This window comes from Neoarius graeffei, chromosome 6 (genome assembly GCF_027579695.1).
Source record: "Neoarius graeffei isolate fNeoGra1 chromosome 6, fNeoGra1.pri, whole genome shotgun sequence".
Taxonomy (NCBI): domain Eukaryota; kingdom Metazoa; phylum Chordata; class Actinopteri; order Siluriformes; family Ariidae; genus Neoarius; species Neoarius graeffei.
In genome coordinates, this window is record NC_083574.1 from 5,797,013 (window position 1) to 5,810,850 (window position 13,838).

Sequence of the window (13,838 nt, forward strand, 5' to 3'; positions counted from 1 at the left end):
GCATGTCTTTGGACTGTGGGGGAAACCGGAGCACCCGGAGGAAACCCACGCGGACACGGGGAGAACATGCAAACTCCGCACAGAAAGGCCCTCGCCGGCCACGGGGCTCGAACCCGGACCTTCTTGCTGTGAAGCGACAGCGCTAACCACTACACCACCGTGCCGCCCTATTATTATGATTATTATTTATTTTTATTATTATATCAGTAGTAATTAATTATTAAATAATAATAATAATAATGTAGTATTATAATAATAATAATAATAATTTTAATTATCTCCTTTAATGACGACACTAAAAAAAACACTTAGATTATAAAAAAAATGGATCCACTCCTTTCATCTCATTATTTTTTCTCAAAAGATGCACACAATTTTTTGTGTTCGTTTTTTTTTTTTTTAATTAACACGCCATTTTTATTTATTTATTTATTTATTTTTACTTTAATCCAAAAAAATTTTTCAGTGTAGAAACCATGAGCAGGTCCAAACTTAACATTCCTTTCTCCCATGATCGTGCATCTTTCTGATTCTGTTGGTCGTATAGTGAGTGAAGAATCGGCTGTGAGATGAATAAGAGGGTAACACTGCGTGCGTTTAAGCGCTTAATTGGTTTTCTAATTGGATTATTTTCTTTTCACTGAAGATGTTCATCCTATAGTGTTCTGTAACGCAGTATGTAATTTACCATGTATATGCAGTTTGGATAGTGTGTGGGTGTGTGGGCGTGCCTGATAACACTAATCTATCACAGTCATTATGAACCATCTGCCACAGGCGTGATGACAGAGGGTGGCAGTGCCATCGCAGAGGGGGATAACAACACCTGTAACTCGTTAGGGCATGTTGATGCACTGCTGCAGGGTGTGAACGCGGTATGCAGAGTCACACACACACACACACACACAGAACACTCATAACCTGCTCATTTCACTCGTCTATCTCCTTACAACCTTGTTGAATCCATTCTCTCTCTCTCTCTCTCATATATATACACTGTGTGTGTGTGTGTGTGTGTGTGTGTGTGTGTGTGTGTGTGTGTGTGTGTGAGCTGATCTCAATTCAGAACTTTATGATATGACATGGTATTATAGTGTTCTCTGGCCTATACACCGGACGGAGCTCTGTATCACCATGGAGAGCTGAGCATTATTTCAGGACCGATCCAATCTCTCACACACACAGAGAGAGAACAACCCTGATGCTGAACATTACAAAAAGAGATTTGCTGTGAAGCCGACTGAGAGGCAGCCAGAACGAGCCTGAAAAGAGAAGCCTGGAAACATAATATGAAAATGTAGTGATTCAGGATTCAGGATGAGATCAAATTGCCGTTATTACATTATGATTGCTTCTACAGAATTACCCTAAGTGAAATCTCTGGTGCTTTAGACACTGCAGCAGTGACTGATGCGAGCCGAGCGCACCGAGCATACACAGCGACAGGAAGAAGACAAAAGTGTTGAAACGGGACGAGAGCAGAAACATCAACCTGGGCCGAGATTCCGTAAAAGCATCGCAGCAGAAAGATCATGCTTAAATGGTAGATTGAGCGTCATGTCATGCAATCTGTAACGTGAAGTGAGTAGAGACATGACACAAGTTTGCCAAACTGCTGTTTATTTGGAGGAATCCAGTAATCAGAGTGAATTTTCCAGGCAGGGAGCAAAGAACAGGAAGACGACGTTAAAAACAGGAATAATCCGTGTACAGAAAACGCAAACACGGACAAGCGTCAAAACCAGGGAATACTTCACACTAGAGATGAATATCGAAATAGCCAGGAAAAAAAACCATCGATTGGATATCAGAGAAAACATCAGATCCCGTACTACACAGCAAAAATTGGAATTGAGTTTGGAAAAGAAATGTATTTTTGGAATTGGGATAGAGGATATTAGACAATTGCGTGAAGATATGAAGTTTAGCTTCGAGTAGTGAATATATTTTGAAATATTTTCAACACGATAAGAGAAACTTCATGTCTTTGCTCCACCGTGTAATGTTCTTTATATTATATGGACACATCCACAAAAAACACTGGGAGTGACGTCATCGGAGTGAAATATCAGGAATTATGATACATCCAGGACACTTTTTCGATGCAATAAAAACATGTTCTATTCCCTTCTAGCAGGTTTCGTTCATTTGGTTTGATAGCATGCAATATTGTTAGCATATCGCTTATCCTATGTGTATTACGTCAGTCTACCCAATGGAGAATGAGCATTGAATATGGTTTATGATATTGCATGGATGGTTGTCAAGACAACATGACGTCACACATCAGAGACGTAAAACTTCCGCGCTCGTGAGCGAGCGACTGGGACAATTTGTAAACAAACATGGCTGCTAGGTTTGCTTCGTTAAATACGGAAGATTTTGAGAGAATTTTGCAAGAGAAAGACGCGTTGAACACCCGAAAGGAATGTGTATTATAATAATAATAATAATAATATTGGCTGGCTTTTTTTCGTGGTATATCAGATATATTCCATTCAGCTACTCGTCTTTGACTCATTCAGTATCATGCTAGCTGAATGGAATATATCTGATATACGATGAAAAAAAGCCAGCCAATATTATTTAAATATGTCGCTCAGATCCGCAATGTATTTCGTATGAAAAATGCAAGTTTTTCAACATGAGAAGATAAACTTCATGTCTTCAAGCCAACATGTGATTTTCTTTTTATTATCTCGACACATTCACAAACAAAAAGTCCCCAAATTTATCGAAACAACTCATTCATCGATTTCCTCACGAGCGACATATAGAGATTTATGTCACAGTTTTGGTTCTCCCTGTCCCAGATGGAACTTGTATGAAAAATACGAGTGGCGAATTTCCCAGTAAAACACTCATGTCCATATATATATATTTTTTTCGCAGTCCGGTTTCCATCAAATCCTGCGCTCTGATTGGCTGGCGAGCGGGTCTGTATCCTATGACACGGACCCCAGTTACAGACCTCTGGCGACTCGCTCGTTCACAACAACAACAAACATAATAGCAATTTTTGTCAATATTTATTTTCGCATTTCTCAGGAGAATAGCAATGATTTTGCATCATGGATCGCGATAACGACAGTGTTCACAGCGAAAGCAAGTTTTACTAGCCTGAGGAAGAAGAAATAAAAGAAAACATTTCAGGAGAAAGCTAAAAACCTGTAACTTGCTAACGCCGAACAAAAACATGGCTGAATCCTGAATGACTCCTATTTGTATAAATAGGGGACGACATAGGCGGCAAAATGTAGTTTTTTTCCCTGCCATGGAAGTGCACTTGTATACCGAGGAGGAAGCCATTTGCATTACAGCCGTGAATGAGGATTCAAAATGGCGCCTCGGCTCAGTTTTCCCTTTCGGGCGCTCTCGTTTTCTGTTAGAATTTGGTAAAGAAAAAAAATATATTATTTACCAGCTTAAGGTCGGTCCGTATGGTGAAATACCGTGACCTCGGCCTTGAATACTGACCTCGGCCCAGAGGGCCTCGCTCAGTACTTTCAAGACTTCGGTCACGGTATTTCACCATACGGACCTCCCAGCTGCTAAATAACACAGCATGCAGTTATCTAATCAGCCAATCCTTTGACTGAGGAAAATTTGGCAACTCCACTTTGTGCGTTAGCATGAGGCAGCTAACATGGAGCTGCATGGTCGCTGGTGGATATGAATGTTTGATAAGCAGGTGACTGACAGACTGAAAACTGGGAAGAGAGACACAGCAGCCCAGACAGACAGCTCGCACAGACTCTGTCTCACCTCGTTCCTTCGTTCCTTAGCTATTTATGAGCACTGTTCTTTTTCACTCTGTTTCCATATTCAATCCATATCCATCTATGCTCTTTCTATCCTCGATCCTCTCTCTCCTTTTTCTTTGGCGAGAGGCAGTGAGTCCTGGATATCACAAGGTTGCATTAATAAGTTTGGAAGTCACTTTTCACAAGGCAGAGCGACAGGGAATTGAGAATTGTGTACCACGGTTCAGTATTCGAGCTAGAAAAACTTACTTATTCTATATTAAAGTATCCCAGAACATGTCATTTTAAACCACTAAAATAATGTATGTCGAAGAAACAATGCCAGGATGCTACTAGCTAAATACAGTAGCACTAGAATTAGCTAGTATATTCACTCAGCTAGTTAGCTGCTAACAAAAAAAAGAACTAGCGTGCATCTACTGTCACAAGTAAACACTGAGATTTCAGGAGCAAATTTCTTTAACAGCAGACAAAAAAATTGTCAAAGTATATTCAAGCAGTCAGAATGTGTTCTTCAGAAATGCTAGCCAAGTTAGCATGGTAGCTAGCATGCTTTAAGGTCAGGGGGGTTAGTTTTGTACGAGTGCTCGGAACATTCTCTACCACACCAGACTAAATAAATAAATAAAAATATGTAGTTATGAATCCCAGCTCAGTGCTTCAGTCAGGTACTGAAACTATTTCAAATAAAGACATGAACAGGTTCTATTTTCTAATAATGTCTAATTTATATTGTAGGTTGCTAGTTCGCTAACTGGCACGCTGCTAATTATGCTAGTCAGTTTTTTTTTTTGTACATTATATTTCTGTTGTTTCATAACTTGTTCAGTAAACAGTGTCTGGAACAGAGCACCTGGCCACTAACCCTCCTGTGTTGTAGATCAAAGATTGGTCTCTATCTTACACACACACACACACACACACACACACACACACACACACACACACACACAACTGAATCTGTGTTTTGCGAGAGGCTGTTAATGTTGCTCTCTGTGGTTTTCTGGTTGCTCTTTTGCCTTGCTGTGTGCCCTGAGGCCATTTTTGAGCAGGCAGAGATGAGCACCGCGGGGGCGGCCATCTTTAATATTTCAGTCTAAAGCTAATACACACACACACTGATTAGATCTGCTTCTGCACCAGAGACTGCTCTCTCGAATCCCCCCACCCCTCTCTCCGTGTGTGTGTGGGGGGGGTATGTGTTCTAATGCAAGCAAGCATACATGTTCACTGAGATCTTTTCACCTTTGCAGGTGATGTGTTGAATTCAGGGACGTTTACATTAAAGCTTTAAAGTTTTAACCACAGAACCGAGGTCAGAGCCGAGATATTTATCCAAGACATAATGACTGATAACAATAACCAAAGATAGACCTGGGTACAAGGAAGGAAGGAAGGAAGGAAGGAAGGAAGGATGAAAAAGCATGAAAGGTGGGACAGAAAAAAGGAAGGAGGAAAGCATGGAAGAAAGGAAGGAAGAGAAAGAAAGTGAGAAATCATGGAAGAAAGAAAGAAAGAAAGAAAGAAAGAAAGAAAGAAAGAAAGAAAGAAAGAAAGAAAGAAAGAAAGAAATCATGGAACAGAAAGAAAGAAATTATGGAAGAGAAGGAAGGAAGAGAAAGAAAGTGAGAAATTATGGAAGAGAAGAAAGGAAGGAAGGAAGGAAGGAAGGAAGGGAGGAAGAAAGGAAGGAAAAGAAAAAGTGAGAAATTATGGAACAAAGAAAGAAAGAAAATTATGGAAGAGAAGGAAGGAAGAGAAAGAAAGTGAGAAATTATGGAAGAGAAGGAAGGAAGGAAGGAAGGAAGGAAGGAAGGAAAAGAAAAAGTGAGAAATTATGGAACAAAGAAAGAAAGAAAATTATGGAAGAGAAGGAAGGAAGGAAGGAAGGAAGGGAAAGAAAGTGAGAAATTGTGGAAGGGAAGGAAGGAAGGAAAAGAAAAAGTGAGAAATTATGGAACAGAGAAAGAAAGAAAGAAAGAAAGAAAGAAAGAAAGAAAGAAAGAAAGAAATTATGGAAGGAAATTATGAAGGAAGGAAGGAAGGAAGGAAGGAAGGAAGGAAGGGAAAGAAAGTGAGATTATGGAAGGGAAGGAAGGAAAATAAAAAGTGAGAAATTATGGAACAAAGAAAGAAAGAGAAAGAAAGAAATCATGGAAAAGAAAAAGAAATTATGGAAGGGAAGGAAGGAAGAGAAAGAAAGTGAGAAATTATGGAAGAGAAAAAGAAAGAAAGAAATTATGGAAGGAAGGAAGGAAGGAAGGAAGGAAGGAAGGAAGGAGAAAAAGTGAAAAATTGTGGAAGAGAAAAAGAAAGAAAGAGAAATTATGAAAAAGAAAGTAAGAAATTATGGAACGGAAGGAAGGAAGGAAGGAAGGAAGGGAAAGAAAGTGAGAAATTATGGAAGGGAAGGAAGGAAAAGAAAAAGTAAGAAAGTATGGAAGAGAAAAAGAGAAAGAAAGAAATTATGGAAGAGAAAAAAGAAAGAAAGAAAGAAATTATGGAAAAGGAAGGAGAAAGAAAGTAAGAATGTATGGAAGAGAAAGAAAGAAAGAAAAGTAGAAACTAAAAGAAAGGAAAACTTGTAAGAAACTAAGACACTTAAGACATTTGTACTTATTTCTCTTTTTGATTTAATTTCTCTTTATTTATTTGAATAATGCTGTAGTTAGAAATATTATAATTTTATAAATGAGCTGTTTTACTTATTAAAGCGTTTCTTTTTTGCACTGAAGTGATTTGAGTAAAACAGCAGATCAGACAGCAGGTTCAATAATCAATCCCTCTTCCACAGATCAGCTTCATTCATTCATTCATTCATTCATTCATTCATTCATTTGTTTATGTAAACCCCCTCACCCGCCCCCTGCCCCGACCCACCCCACTGTTTCAGCCCATAATCCCCGCTCTGTTTTATTCGCCCCTATTGTCACTCAGGACAGCAGGATTTGACAAATGCTCTGGGGGTTTTGGTGACAGGGTCGTGCTTGTCCTCGCACCCTTTTACCCCGGGCACCCATCAGCGCCTGCTGACAGCTTCATCAACACACTCACCCCTCCTCCACCCTTCCCTCCTCCCCGCGTTCCCTCCTCTCTGTTTTTGAGCGTTTGTTCCTAGCATCTGTTTCGCCTGGTGATTAATTGCAATTAGCGAGAGGGTTGAAAGCCCGTGGAAGAATGCAGCGGTGAGCAGACACATCAAGATTAATGAGGGAAGGCAGTTGTCAGAAGGACGCACGCCTGCGATGGCAGGGCACCTGGGGGGAGGAGGAAGAGGAGGAGGAGGAGGAAGGGTGCATTTGTATAGGGCAGAAGCGTGCGTGTGTATGTGTTTGAAATACCCTCAGCATGTTTACTGCTTATCATATCTCAAGGCTTTTTCCTCCCAGCGAGAGGCAGTATGTCCCTGCAGGAAGAAGAATAGAGGAGAGACAGAATGAGACAAGAAGAGGGTGAAGGGAGGGAAGAAGAGAAGAAGAAGGGAGGCGAGAAGAGGAGTGCAAATGCAACCCCGGGGGGCTGATTAAATATGGAAATTTTAATTGCTAATTGACCTTTATTAATCAGAGCACAGAAGTGTATCTTTTGTACTTACTATGGCTGAGATGTGAGTGTATCTGAGAGAGAGAGAGAGAGAGAGAGAGAGAGATCATGAAGGTAAAGGGTCCTAGCCTATTCATTTTTTCTGCTCACAAATGAGAGAGAGAGAGAGAGAGAGAGAGACACTGTACTAAGCCATAAGGTATACTACACTATCTATCTATCTATCTATCTATCTATCTATCTATCTATCTATCTATCTATCTATCTATCTATCTATCTATCTATCTATCTATCTATCTATCTGTACTGTGCAAAAGTATTAGGCACATGCTAAGAAATGCTTTAGAGCAAAGATTCCTTCAAAAATAATGTCATTAAATGTTTCTACATAAAAAAAACTATTAAAAATACAGTAAACTGTAATAAATGAAACAAAGTCGATATTTGGTGTCACAGCACTTTAAACAAATATCAGTCTCAGGTTTATAAGGAAATGAGGAAATGTACGTTTTATTGAGTATCTTATAGAACCAGCCACATTTCTCACACTTGCTTCTTATTTCTGCCAGCAAAGCCTTCATTATGTTTTTGGGTTGAAAAGATAAGTGTCTCTGATGTAATATGCTGCTTTCTTTATTGACATAAACATTTTTCTGTAACATTTCGTTTTGTGCTGGAAAACTAGAATATTTTATTCTACCCACATTCACTGGATATGAGCAATCACACGCTCTGATTGGCTACTCTACTACTAGGCTATCAGCTCATGTACCATGAGTAGAGAAAAACAAAATGGCGGCGCATGTTGCTGAACCAACCGAGGACGAAATAAAGAAAACAAAACCCAAAAAAAAAACAAGTATTTGATGGTACGGACGTATCTTTTTTTTTTTTTTTTTTAATTTCAAGAATTATTATTATTTAAGGTTTAACCTTGCCCCGGGACGGAGTCCACCAGGGGGCGAGGTATTGTTTTCCGTCGGGTTTCTTTGGTTTTTTGTAAACGATATTACAGGGAAATGGCTGGATCAGTTTTCACGAAACTTTCAGGATAGACGGGCATCGGACTCAAATAGAACCTCCAACATTTTGGGGGGCATCCGGTCAAGGTCAAGGTTTTTGTGGCTACTGCCTCATACACTCATATGTACAGTAAGAGTGTGGCAATCGTGATGTGCACTGCGCATGCACATACACGTGTTCCGATTAAAATGGCCGGTAAGTGTATGCAATTCGGTTCACTGTTTGAAATAAATGGACTAGACTAAAGAAATCGCCTTCAGACATGTTAATGCTTATTACAGAGGGAAAGTGCGTTCCACTGAGCTCTAGCGCCGGGCCATTTCCGGGAAATAAGAGTTTGGGTAATTGCGACAGCGTGTGTATGTCAGCCTATGTTCGGAGGTTTCAGTTTCGAAAACTGTAAGAGGTAAGAGTAGGATAATATAAAGTACAGACACTTGGTATATTTTACTTCTGTGATTTTTTTAAATTGTTCATTTTTGGATTACGCTTCATTTTTGTGGCTACTGCCTCATAGAGTAAATATATATGCTATATTTACTGTATGGACATGGGATCAGAAAACTATTTTATTTATAAGCAGTAGCAACATGGACCCATAGGGTACCTATTTTTTTTTTCGCGATATCTTCTTTCATATTCATCCTAAGTGCTACCGAGCGAGGTTTGTTTTGCCTGGCAACACTTGTTGTTATTATGATAGCATTTTTCACAAATTGCTCCTGTCAGTTCCGCTAGTTTGTTTACATTCGAAGCGGAAATGATTTTGTCGGACATTTTGTATAATTTTTTTATTTATCGAATTTGCAAAAAATAAAAACGCTCTGTTTCTCAAAATCAAGTGAATATTGATAGAATAAAACAGTTACAGGTATTCCACTCAATCTCGTCATACACAGCTTACAGCTGCTACCAGCTCATATACGACTCGATTTCGTAGAATAATTGTTAACTATACTGTTGTGTAGTTATACTAAATTGTACATTATACATGTATATGCCTCATTCTCGACTAAAAATAGCTTATAAAAGATAAAGGACCAGATGTCACCAAGAGTAAATAAAGTGTAACTGTACACTATTTTTAAAAAAATATGATGTAGCTTATTTCATATTAAACAACCTAATTAAGGTTAATTAGGGCTTAATCGGTTGATTTAATTTAACTCATGACAGCAATATAAATGAACTTTCTAGAATTCTTGAAAGACAAGCCCATTTTTTTTTTCCATGTTCTTTTATTATCGATTTTGCTGAAAGACAACAGCCATTTTTTCATTAACCTGACTGAAATTGGGAACAGGTCAATTTCGAGAAAACAAATATCACCAAAAAAAAAAAGTTAATACACTCGCATGAGATGTTTGGTTTTGTTTTGGTTTTTCAGATGATTTGACAAAGCGATATTTTGCAAAATTGAAACGGAAACACATTTTTCGCATTTAAGTCACATGACATGACATGAACAAAACCAATATCAATATGAATATCACCGTTCCAACACTTATGAGGTCTTGGAGATCTGCCACCATGTTGAACTGGAATGACTATCGCGAGAAGAGAAAACACAGCGTTAATCGAATGACATCACTCAGTGTTTTGTGTTTTGTCGCATTTTTATTCTTTTTTTAAGCTTCTATTTTGCGTTAAAACTGGAATGGAAAGCTGCCTACTGACTGTTGCTTGGATTCCTGCTACAAATAGTTATTATATATAAAAATAATTACAACAGGGGATTATTAACGACTTTGTTCTTGTTAGATAATCGAAAAACGTAGTGTGAAAAAAAAATCATCGAATATACAGATACGTAAAATCCAAACAGAGCTACAATCGCAAAATAATTGCGCTTCCGACTTCGCGTTAGTTCCCGTTGGTGCCGATGTCAGGCAGGAAACAAAAAACAACCAAGTACTGTATGTAGAACCTTTGGGACAGGAAAGCGCTAGTTAGGTTGCATACATGTCGCTCCTGAAAGTAAATCACTCACTCTTCCTTGGACTGATAGCTAAAGCTAGCTGGCACTAAAAGTACTGGATCTCTGGACAATGGAAAAATGCTCATAAGTTCATTGTGTGCGTGTGTGTGTGTGTGTGTGTGTGTGTGTGTGTGTGTGTGTGTGTGTGAGACACTGCTTAGTGCTGATTTCTCCTCGTTAGCCTCATGTTGGCTCTGGTCAGGGCTGTCAGATCACTGAACATCCAATTACTAAAGCCCTAAGTCGATTAAGTTGAATTTGATTTAGTCAGCAGTGGTTAGTGGGCTGTGTAATGCACACCGGCGCTGGCCACAGTGCACCCGGATACAGTCGTGTCTTACACACTTACACACACTCTCTAATGATGCGTGGCTTAGAGAAGTGAAGCCGTGGAATGGCTGATGGGGAATAAAATGGAGGAAAGTAACAAGCACAGCTTGTTACTCAGGATCAGTAGAGATCCACAGAGTCCATGTTTTAATATTAAATAATTAAATAATATTGGCTGCCTTTTTTCCTCGTATATCAGATGTATTCCATTCAGCTAGCATGAGATTGAATGAATTCAAGATGAGTAGCTGAACGGAATATATCTGATAGACCACGAAAAAAAGCCAGCCGATATTATTATTATTATTATTATTATTATTATTATTATACATACTATACACATTCCTTTCGGGTGTTCAACGCGTCTTTCTCTTTCAAAATTCTCTCAAAATCTTCCATATTTAACAAAACAAACCTGGCAGCCATGTTCGTTTACAAATTGTCCCAGTCGCTCACTCGCTAGCGCGGAAGTTTTATGTCTCCAATGTGTGACGTCATGTTGTCTCGACAACCATCCATGCAATATCGTAAAGCATATTCAGCGCTCATTCTCCATTGGGTAGAGTGGCGTAATGCACGTAGGATAAGCGATATGCTAACAATATTGCATGCTATCAAACCAAATTAATGAAACCCGCTAGAAGGGAATAGAACACGTTTTTATTCCATCAAAAAAGTGTCCTGTATGGATAATAATATTCGATAATTCGATATAGTTTTGAACTACAGTACATCCGTTAAATGAAGCAGACCTCGAATTCTGAAGTCTGAACATCAGCTTTCGGATGAGGTTTGAAATTTTAATCAGTTTTTCTTGCATCGTTTATCAATGTGCTGCTTTTTTTTATATAAATTAGACTCACCGGCCACTATAATAGAAACTTGTTGATGATTCTAAGACTCCTGTTCTTGGCTGCAGGAGTGGAACCCAATGTGTTCTGCTGTTGCCGAGATGCTTTTCTGCTCACCACGGTTGTAAAGAGTGATTATGAGTTACTATATCCTTCCTGGCAGCCCAAACTGCTCAATCTGTCCATTTTCCTCTCATCTCTCTTATCAACCAGGTGTTTGTTTCCACCCACAGAACTGTCACTCAGTCACTCACTCACTCAGTGTTTTTTGTTTTTCGTACCATTCTGTCTGTGTAAACTCTAGAGACTGTTGGTTGTGTGTGAAAACCCCAGGAGGAGATCAGCAATTTCTGAAATACTCAAACCAAAAATACTCATCTGGCTCAAACCAACACCCATGCCACAGTGAAAGAAAGAAAGTCACACTTCACTGTGAGATCACAATTTTTCCCGTTCTGATGTCTGAACATCTTGAACATTAACTGAGGCCCTGTCCACACGGCAACGGATTCAGGTGACTCCGATACAACTGCTTATCGTTTAGGCCTGGCGTCCACACAGCACCGGCATTTTGGGTGCCCAAAACGCAATCTTTTTGAGAACGGGTTCTAGAGTGGAAAGATCTGGCAACGTTGCCGTTGCGAAGTCGTCTGGATGAGTAGAATGGATTTGTTTACGATGACATCACAACCACATGACTGTGAGTGCTTCACGCCGGGTAGAAGTGTAACGGACTCGATGCGAGTTGTCAACAAATCCTATAACCTGGTTCATGAAACGCACTTACAAAATATTTTCACTGTGAATATTTATTGTGTAATGGTGCAAAGTGAGTGAGAGAGAGAGAGAATAGCCCTTAGGGCAGAGTCAATCCCGCCAGCAAAAATAGGGGAAAAAAGGAGCGATCTCACCTCTTCAGATGTTGGTTTAAGTCCTACAATACATTCCTCAAAAAGGGCGTAGAACAACAAATTAATCCATCAACATGTAGCATTCAATTTATTCCGGACCATTAAATATGCCGCCTTCCGCGTAGAATCATACGTCATCCTCGCCGCCATATTGGATGGGTCAAAGCGGAGAATAAAGATGCCTCATTCATGTGCTGCGTTTAACTGTACCAACAGGTTTACCGTCCAAACGAGATCACATGGGATTACCTTTCACAGGTGAGACTGGAAAAATACTTTTCATTGTATTTGGTCATTATAATGTAACTTTACGAACAGATTTTCCTGACTTTGTGGCTAATATGAAGTCTCGCGCATAATAGTTTATGTGCATGCGTCCTTACTTCTTCTATTGTTCTGGTGTCTCCGAAGGGACCGTCTTACAGCGCCCCTAGAGGTGTGGCATGTGTATTGCATCGTTTTCAGCAAGCGTTCCGTTGCCATATGGACCTGATATTTTACTGATCGTTGCCCATTTGGACGCGATATATTTTTAAATAGCATCTCGTTGCCGTTGTCGTGTGGATGTAGCCTGAAGCTCTCGATTTGTATCTACATGATTTTATGCATCATGCTGCTGTCAAGGGATCGGCTGATTAGGCTGGCCGGTGAGTTGTTCATATTTATAGTAATACTCTATTTAATTTACGCAGGATGTATCCTAGTTCTATAACCATTAGACCAATTCTTATGAGTTATTTTTTGGCATTAATCAGACAAAGTCAGGTTGGTTTTAGAGTCAGTTTTGGGTTTCAAAAATGCTCTTTGGTTGATGAAAGGGTTCCTATGGTAGAAATGCACCTAAAGATCCTGGGTACACCATCCATTCATCCGTTATCCATAACCGCTTATCATGTGCAGGGTCGCTGGAGCCTATCCCAGCTGACTATGGGCGAGAGGCGGGGTACACCTTGGACAAGTCGCCAGATCATCGCAGGGCTGATACATAGGGACAAACAACCATTCACACTCACATTCACACCTGCTGTCAATTTAGAGTCACCAGTTAACTTAACCTGCATGTCTTTAGACTGTGGGGGAAACCAGAGCACCTGGAGGAAACCCATGCAGACACGGGGAGAACATGCAAACTCCGCACAGAAAGGCCCCTGTTGACCACCTTCTTGCGGTGAGGTGACAGTGCTAACCACTACACCACCGTGCTGCCCCATTCTGGGTATACATTGGGGGGGGGGGGGGTGAATGTTGTTTCTTCAAGACTACCATTGTCAAGTCCAAGACCAGGAAGATTGAGCCAAAACCGTGTCTTAACAGGGTCGAGGCCAAATCAAAACAGAGTCCAAATAAAAGTTAGACTGAGTCGAGAACAAGACAGAAAACCATCAAATTATTTTTGAGCCAAAGCCTTTATTTCAACTAGCTGGCTTCATTCTTGCAC

At 39.8% G+C, this 13,838-nt stretch overlaps 1 protein-coding gene across 3 annotated transcripts in view; it reads left to right on the plus strand.

Annotated features, from left to right (window-relative positions):
• The window catches only part of gse1b (Gse1 coiled-coil protein b), a 521,271-nt gene that overhangs the window by 199,001 nt on the left and 308,432 nt on the right, over nt 1-13,838 (plus strand). The gene's annotated exons all lie outside the window — the stretch shown is intronic.